General features: G+C 40.0%; 1 pseudogene; it reads right to left on the minus strand.

The window, feature by feature from the left end:
• LOC117998458 overlaps positions 1-6524 on the minus strand; it is a 7951-nt pseudogene extending 1427 nt beyond the window's left edge.
• Positions 6525-9464: the final 2940 nt, after the last annotated feature.

Consider the following 9464-nt stretch of genomic DNA (forward strand, 5'->3'; position numbering starts at 1 on the left):
CAGAGGGAGAGGGAGAAGCAGGCTCCCTGCTCAGGAAGGAGCCCGACGTGGGGCTCGATCCCAGGACCCTGGGACCATGACCTGAGCCGAAGGCAGCCGCTTAACCGACTGAGCCACCCAGGCGCCCCTATATGTACATTTTTATAGATGCTCTTTATTAAGCTGAGGAATTTCCCCAATATTCCTACTTTGCTGAGAGCTTTTATCTTGAATGCCTTTTGCACTTTTGTCAAATGTTTTTTATGCATTGAACGATATGACCGTATGATCATATGCTGATGGGACGGATTACCTTAACTGATTTTTGCATGTTGAACCAGATTTATATACCTGGAATAAATCCCACTTGGCTGTGGTTTGTAATTCTTTTCATACATCATTGAATTTGATTTGGTAAAAATCTGTTGAATATTTTTGCATCTATGTCACGAGATATATCGGTCTGCAATTTTCCATTCTTGTAGAGTCTTTATCTAATTTGATATTAGGGTAGTGCTGGCCTCATAGAATGAGTTAGGAAGTGTTCCCTCTGTTCCGTCTATTGAGTTTTTTAAATTAAGATTTATTTATTTGAGAGAGAGAGCGTGTGTGCATGCGAGAGCCGGGGGTGGGGGTGGGAAGGGGCAGAGGGAGAAGGAGAGAGAGAATTTCAAGCCGACTCCCCACTGAGCACAGTGCCCAATGTGGGACTCGGTGTCAGGACCCATGAAATCATGAACCTGAGCCGGAACCGAGAGTCGGATGCTTAACCCACTGAGCCACCTATAGGCACCCCATCTATTGAGTTTTTAATGTGCAGAATCATTCCTTTCATTTTTCAAGATTGCTGAATATTTTATTTTGAAATCATGCTGTCATATTTCTGATTTTTTAAAATTTGATTTTATGATGTTAATCACCATGCATTACATCATTAGTTTTTGATGTAGGGTTCCATAATTCATTGTTTGCATATAACACCCAGTGCTCCATTCAGTACGTGCCCTCTTTAATACCCATCATCAGGCTAACCCAACCCCCCACCCCCCTCCCCTCTAGAACCCTCGGTTTGTTTCTCAGAGTCCATAGTCTCTCATGGTTCGTCTCCCCTTCCGATTTCCTCCCCTTCATTTTTCCCTTCCTGCTATTTTTTTAATATATAATGTATTATTTGTTTCAGAGGTACAGGTCTGTGATTCAACAGTCTCACACTATTCACAGTGCTCACCACAGCACGTACCCTCCCCAGTGTCTATCACCCAGCCACCCCATCCCTCCCACCCCCCACCACTCCAGCAACCCTCAGTTTGTTTCCTGAGGTTAAGAATTCCTCATATCAGTGAGATCATATGACACATATCTTTCTCTGATTGACTTATTTCGCTCAGCATAATACCCTCCAGTTCCATCCACGTTGTTGCAAATGGCAAGAGTTCATTCCTTTTGATGGCTGCATAATATTCCATTGTGTGTGTGTGTGTGTGTGTGTGTGTGTGTGTGTATACACCACATCTTCTTTATCCATTCATCTGTCGATGGCCATCTTGGCTCTTTCCATAGTTTGGCTATTGTGGACATTGCTGCTCTAAACATCGGGGTGCACATACCCCTTCAGATCCCTACATTGGTATCTTTGGGTTAAATACCCAGTAGTGCAATTGCTGGATCATATGGTAGCTCTATTTTCAACTTTTTGAGGAACCTCCATACTGTTTTCCAGAGTGGCTGCACCATGTCATAGTTCTGCTTTAATTTTTTTTTATTATTTGTAATATATCCACATATCCACACAGGACGACATAAATGTGGTTATATATACATGCCCCCCCCCCTTTTTAGTGCAGTCTACTCTTTTCCTTACTTTGGGCTTGAATTTCCACCTCATTCCTTTCTCAAAAGAAGCCCCTCATTAACCCATTTTAACCATCTAATGTGTATCCTTCTGTATTTTTCTGCACTCTTATCATCCATTACAGTAGAAATACACATGCATGCATGTGTAAACAAATACACAGTTTTTTTGTTGTTGCTACCAAAATAGTATCATATTAATCATACTTTTCTGTATCTTGTATGTTATATGTAATGATAACCTTGTGTAAATGTCTCCAAGTCAACTTGTGTTGTTCTAATTCATTGTTTTAAATGGTTGTATAATATTTGTGGTGTAGGTATATTATAGTTTATTTACCCTTCTTGTTTTGATGAGCCTTTCATTTTGTTTCCAGTATTACTATAAACATCCTCAGACATATGACGTTATATACTTGTGCTTATATTTCTATGGAATAGATATCCGGGAGTTGGGTTACTGAGTACAAGATGTGTGTGTGTGTGTGTGCGTGTGTGTGTGTGTGTGTGTGGTTTTAATACATGGTTTTACGAGTTTGGGCTCTTAAGTTCCAAAAGTCTTAAGACTTGAGATTTTTTCCCCCAATGTATACGAATAACCTTTTCCCTGCATCCTTACCAATAATTAGAATTATAACGCTTAATGTTTAACAATCTCATGTATGCAAACTAAAAATCTCACTATTTCTCTAATTTGCATTTATCTCACTATCATAGAATTTTAGCTCCCTCTGCCCATATTTATTAATTTATTGGCAATTTAGATTGGCTACTCTGGGAATTCTTGATTCTTATCCTTTTCCCATTTTCTTTAAAAAAAATTTTTTTTTAAAGATTTTATTTATTTATTTGAGAGAGAGAATGAGATAGAGAGCATGAGAGGGGGGAGGGTCAGAGAGAGAAGCAGACTCCCTGCTGATCAGGGAGCCCGACGTGGGACTCGATCCCGGGACTCCAGGATCATGACCTGAGCCGAAGGCAGTCGCTTAACCAACTGAGCCACCCAGGCGCCCCCCCATTTTCTTTAAGTTAGGTTGTCTTTCTTCTAGTCAGTTTGTCAGACTACTTTCTATATAGTTTGGATATTAAAGCCTTGTCACCTTTATTAAAATATATTTCCTGATTTGTTGTTTGTTTGTGTATCGATGATATGTTTTGTCATTCAAAAAATTTTAATTTGTATATAGTCAAATGTCAGTCTTTAATTTTTTTGAACCTTCAGAGTTTCCAGTGGAGGTGATTTCTCTGACTCCTATATCGTGCATCTAGCTTCCTAGCTTTTCTTGCAACGTTCATATTGTTTTTCCTATATTTAACTCTAATTCATCTGGATTCTGTGATGTACTGTAGTGTACGTGCTATAAGATAGCAGTTCAATGTTATTAACAGTCAATTATATGTAAATTTAATTACCACCTTCCTTTTAAATTAAATTATATATACACATATGTAATTATATTGGCATTATAGCATATTGGTATCTACTAAGGCAGGACCCCTCACTATTCCTTTTCATAGTAACCTTTGCCTACTCTTGGTCATTTATTTTTCCAAATAAACTTTAGATTATTTTATACAATTCCAAAATAAGAAATCCTGTGCATTCTAGTTAATATTGAATTAATTATATTCTAGTTTTATGATATTAATGAAATCTTCTCATCCAAGAACATAGTTTGTCTCTCTAATTGCTCAGATTTTGTTTTCTGTCTTTCCAAGAGATTTTATGGTTTTCTTCATATAATTCTGCTTTTCTTGTCAAATTTATTTCTAAATATTTTGTATTGTTTCACCATAATAAATGGAATGTTTTCCCAGTTCCTGCTTCCTTCCTCCTTAACTTCCGGTATTTAAGCTCTACTCTGAGAATCTTGTTTTAAATATTGTCAAAGGTTCACAGAAGTGGGTTGATTTCGGAGATGGTGAAGAAGGTTAAATCACTCGATTATATGGTCCAGTTCTTACCTGGAGGAAACTAGGTAAATTTATCCAACTATCTAAACATCCTCTGCTGTATGTCTTTCATTTGTGTCTCCAGTTCCATTTCGTAGTCTTCTGCACCCTGCTGTTTGCCCCAGGAGTTGACTTTGCCCTCTGGCTTCTGAATGAGCCTGTCCAGTGGGAAGCCCTGTCAGGTCAAAGGGTAGGGGAGTGATGTTGTGACATTTATGCCACTGAGCTCCCTCTCTGTAGGCTCATCATTGGCTGGCTACATCCCTCAAATGAAGGTGTCAGCTTCTGGGTAGTGTCCCTCTATACTTAGGTCTCTTGAGCTTGGGATATATGTTAAAGTTCTTTCCCCTCACTCCTTCGGGCCTGGAGTTGCAAAATCACCCTGCAGTAACTAGCCTGGGGAGGCTGATTATCCTTTTTGTTTTCCTTATACCCCTGCCCGCACCTCATTAGTTCCTTTATTAAATTCTCCTGAAGTTACCCAGTTTGAGTGTTATCTGTTTCCTGCTGTGACCCTGACTGATACATACTTGTAACTCCATGTATTAGTTCCTCCTTCCTCCTAGTGCAGTCTAACTCAGAGTAACTTAGATGCACTAGATGGATAAAAGCTTTGGGGTTAACTTCAACACATAGTTTGAGATGTCTAAGAGGAAACATACTATGCATGATCTGAGATGTTGTCTAAATCTTCTTTCTAAACCAAGACTGTAAGGCTGTAAGCTTACCCAGGAAAATTCTATTGTCTAGACTGTACAGGACACTCTGCCCAGGCTCCATCATTTCCTTCACCTACAGTATTAACTCCCTTCTCTCTAGCAGACTGGAATGCACTCTCAAGGCTGAGTAAGATTCAGTTTTGCCTCTTTATTCTTGCTGCACTGCAGAAACACAAATACTCTTGCTTTATTGTCTTCTCTCTCTTTTCAAAATTCTCGCAGGTTTCAAATCTTTTACATAGTTTTCCAAGTATTATAGCTATAGTAGGAAATTCTATACAAATTCAAATACAAATTGGTGTGCGTGTTGTGCAAAAAAGTAACAGTTCTCAAAATATGATATCTATTCCAAGATTTATTACTAGCCATGTGAGTGTGACATTCTGTTTTTAGTCTCTGATTCCTGATTTATGAAACGGAATCATTCTTCTTGGCTCACTGTGAAATATATGATAGTATATGGGGAATTTTAAAACGGCATATCTAGGGGCACCTGGGTGGCTCAGTCGTTAAACGACTGCCTTCGGCTCGGGTCATGATCTCAGGGTCCTGGGATCGAGTCCCGCATCGGGCTCCCTGCTCTGCGGGAAGCCTGCTTCTCCCTCTCCCGCTCCCCCTGCTTGTGTTCACTCTCTCGCTGTGTCTCTCTCTGTCAGATAAATAAATAAAATCTTAAAAAAAAAAAAACTGGCATATCTAGTGTGTCTGTGTGTGTGTGTGTGCGCGCACACACACACACACACACACATGCCCGGTGTGGTGGCAGGGGCAGAATCCTGTTTTTCAGTTTGCTCATCCTGTCCTTTAATATGATGGCAAATGAGCATTTGTTTGAATTTGGTAATCCTTTCTCCAGGATTTCAGACTGGCAATTGATTTATTCTCAATACAGAAAACAGTTGATACTTTTTAATTTTATTTTTATCATTTCAGTTGACAAACCCCAATGGACATAACAGAATCTTCTTTTGAACCAAAAAGTGCCTGGAGTGCCTGGGTGGCTCGGTAGGTTAAGCGTCTGCCTTCGGCTCAGGTCATGATCTCAGGGTCCTGGGATCGAGCCCCGCATTAGGCTCCCTCATCGGTGGTGAGTCTGCTTCTCCCTCTTCCTCTGTGATCTCTCTAGCCATCACTCCCTCTCAAATAAATAAATAAAAGTCGTAAAAGAAAAATAACCAAAAAGTACCTGAAGAGGCTAAACCCAAGTGGATTTTGTTGGCCAGAATTCCATGGGCCCTTCTTCAGGACCCTGCCTTTGAAGAAGTGAGTCACTTCAGAGATATCCCAGGGAAACTCAGCGTGGGAAGGACTGGCACCCATGCCTTCCAGAGATTACAGTTTCAGAATAATGGCCGATGGGCTAAGCCCCACAATGAGATGAACTATGAATTGTTTGAATGTGACAGGAGCTCTGATGTGAGGGCAAACTCTGTGTCATCAGAGGAAAATCCTTATTTGTGATAAAGCCCCATTTTATGATTCATACGATCCTAGTTTTGAGCCCAATGCAGAGCGTATAAGACACATGAAAGGTCTGCATAGAGAGAAACCTTCTGAATGCAATGAATGTGATAAACTTTCAGCAGTAGTTCCCATCTTATTAGACGTCAGAGCTCTCATACGGGGAAAAACCTTATAGTGTAATGAATATGAGAAAGCCTTCAGTCAGAGGTCATCTCTTAATAGGAAATTCATAGTGAGGAAAGCCTTATAAGTGTAATGTATGTGGAATAGCATTTATTTGGAGCTCACATCTTATTCAGCATCAGGAAAGTCATAGTAGAGAAATACCATCTGAGCGTAATGAATATGGAAAAGCTTTTGGCCAGAGTTCATACCTTATGGAACAAAACCGAGTTTATAGTGGTGAAAAACCCTATTTGTGTAGCCCAAGTGGAAAAAGAAAATTAAGGTGGAGATCTTCTCTTAATGACCATTAGAATATCCATAATGGGGAAAAGTCCTATGAGCGCAACCACACGTGATGAAGCCTTTGTGCGGATATCTCACCTTATTCACCATCATCGAAGTCACAGTGAAGAGAACTCCTATGAATGCAGTGAGTGTGAAAAGGCCTTCAGTTGGAAATCTCATCTTGTCTGACATCAGAAAACCCACGATGGAAAAAAATTCTGTGACTGGGACATGGAATAGGTTCCAATCAGAACCCAGGTTTTGTGGGTTAAGCAATTTTTGGTCTCTAGAAACATGTTGGTGTGGGTGGAATTAGAAAAATACAGCACTTAACTAACACCGATCATAAAGAAGACAAGACTGTAAGAGTAATCATTACTTAGTGTTCAAGTGTAGACAAATGGAGATAAAACCTAAGTCTGATTTACAGGTTTATTAGGTTTCAGATAACCCGAAGCTGAGCCAGGCCCATAATAGACTGTAAAATTCTAATATGCTGATTTATAGATTTGTTAACAATTCCAATGCCATCCTGATTGTCCCTTAATTGGAGGCAGCATGGCCTCCATCACATATCTTTCACTTACCACCACTGAAACCATGGATATATCTGCTGACTCTCTCAGCGTCAGTTTCCTTATCTGTCCAACAGGAGTAAGAACACCTATCAACCTTGGGAAGGTTAGCGAAGATTCTGTGTATGAAAAATTTCTGGTATAGAGTGTGGCACATACTACAGGTGCCATAAATTATTACTAATTATCTAGCTTCTCTGATTTGTGCTTGCCATTCCATTCCAGTTCCATTAGAACCAGCACAGCCTGTTTTCTTTATCTTTATGGTGGGAGTGCTTACTTTATAGACCTCTTTGTACAGTTGAAAGAGCCTGGGCTTATGCAGTCAGACATCCCTGCTGCTTTCTGGCTCTGTGACCTTGGCAAGATACTTAATCTCTCCGAACTTTACAGTTCTTAACTGTAAAAATGGTGATGGTAATGACTGCCTTGCAGAATCGGAGGGATGATTAGAATTACTACTTAGGGAGTACTTGGCACACAGTAGGCATGTAATAAATCATACCCATCATCATTCTCTACTACAGGTCTCTCTCCTTTACAATAACTTCTTTATAGCTGTGAAACTGATTCTAGCTCTCACTTAAACTAGTGACTTTCTTATATCTCATTCTCACTCAAGAAAAGAGAACGTATCCTACAAGTAGGCTTTATAGCAGCTTGTGAAAAGACTGGGATTCAGGGCTCTGCAATCTGGATTCAACCTTCCTGTACAGAGTATCTCCTATGTGCCAGGCCATTTGACATAGATTATCTGCAGCTCTCGCAACTCTGCCTCTTGGGCAACTTGAGGAATATTATCTCCATTTGACCAATAAGAATACTGAGGCTCCGAGAGGTTAAATAACTTTCTCAAGTGCTTGAAGCCAGCGTTTGAATACAATTTTGACTGTCACCAAGGGCTATGGTAATTATACCATACTACACTGGTAGCCATTTATTTTATTGAATGCCTACTGTGTTCCCAGCACTGTGCCAATAAGACACACATGAATCGTATTGGATTTTTAGAAAATGAGATAATCGAGGCTCACAGAGGGCTATTTCCCCATCGTTACACAGTGGGTATTGTAGTAATAAGTGCCATCATTTATTGAGGGCTTACTGCATGCCAGGCACTGTAGTAGATTCTTTACGTAAATTATTGTATTTGCTTCCCAGAAGTAAGTTTGTGTAAATTTGTTTGCACTTTAAAAAGGGGACAACTGAGGTTCAGAGAGGGTGAAGTAACTGCCCTAAGATGACACAGTGACTAAGCAACAGAACTGGGATTTGGGGCCACTATTTTCTTTATTTTTTTCTTTCAAGATTTTATTTATAGTCAAGTTAGTTAACACAGAGTGTGGTATTACTTTCGGGGGTAGAATTTAGTGATTCGTCACCTGCATATAACACCCAGTGCTCATTGCAACAAGTGCCCATCACCCATTTATTCCGTCCCCCCACCCACCTCCCTTCCAGCAACCCTCAGTTTGTTCCCTATAGTTGAGTCTCTTATGGTTTGCCTCCCTCTCTGTTTTTATCTTATTTTCCCTTCCCTTCCCCTGTGTTCATCTGTTTTGTTTCTTAAATTCCACATATGAGTCAAATCATGTGGTATTTTTCTTTCTCTGACTGACGTATTTTGCTTAGCATAGTACCCTCTAGTTCCATCCACGTTGTTGCAAATGGCAAGATTTCATCCTTTCTGATGGCTGAATAATATTCCAGTGTGTGTGTGTGTGTGTGTGTGTGAGAGAGAGTGTGTGTGTGTGTGTGTGTGTGTGAGAGAGAGAGAGAGAGTGTGTGTGTATCACATCTTCTTCATCCATTCTTCAGTTGATGGACATCTCTGGGCTCGTTCCATATTTTGGCTATTGTTTATAGCAGCACTATCCACATTGGGGTGCATGTGCCCCTACGAATCACTATTTTTGTACCTTTGGATAAATACCTAGTAGTGAAATTCCTGGGTTATAGGGTAGTTCTATTTTTATCTTTTTGAGGAACCTCCATACTGTTTTCCAGAGTGACTGAACCAGTTTGCATTCCCACCAACAGTACAAGAGGGTTTCCCTTTCTCCACATCCTCGCCGACATCTGTCGTTTCCTGAGTTGTTACTTTTAGACATTCTGACAGGTGTGAGGTGGTATCTTATTGAGGTTTCGACTTGTATGATGAGTGATATTGAGCATTTTTCATGTGTCTGTTAGCCTTTTTTTTTTTTTTTGTCTTCTTTGGAGAAATGTCTGTTCATATCTTCTGCCCATTTCTTAAATGGATTTTTTTTTCCTTTTGTGTATTGAGTTTGGTAAGTTCTTTATAGATCTTGGATACCAGCCCTTTATCCAGTATGTCATTGGCTAATATCTTCTCCCATTCAGGAGGTCACCTTTTAGTTTTGTTGATTGTTTTCTTCACTGTGCAGAAGCTTTTTATCCTGATGAAACCCCAAGAGTTCATTTTTGCTTTTGTTTCCCCTGCCTCCAGAGA

Source organism: Mirounga leonina, unplaced genomic scaffold (genome assembly GCF_011800145.1).
Source record: "Mirounga leonina isolate KUSES-001 unplaced genomic scaffold, KU_Mleo_1.0 Mir_414, whole genome shotgun sequence".
Lineage (NCBI taxonomy): Eukaryota > Metazoa > Chordata > Mammalia > Carnivora > Phocidae > Mirounga > Mirounga leonina.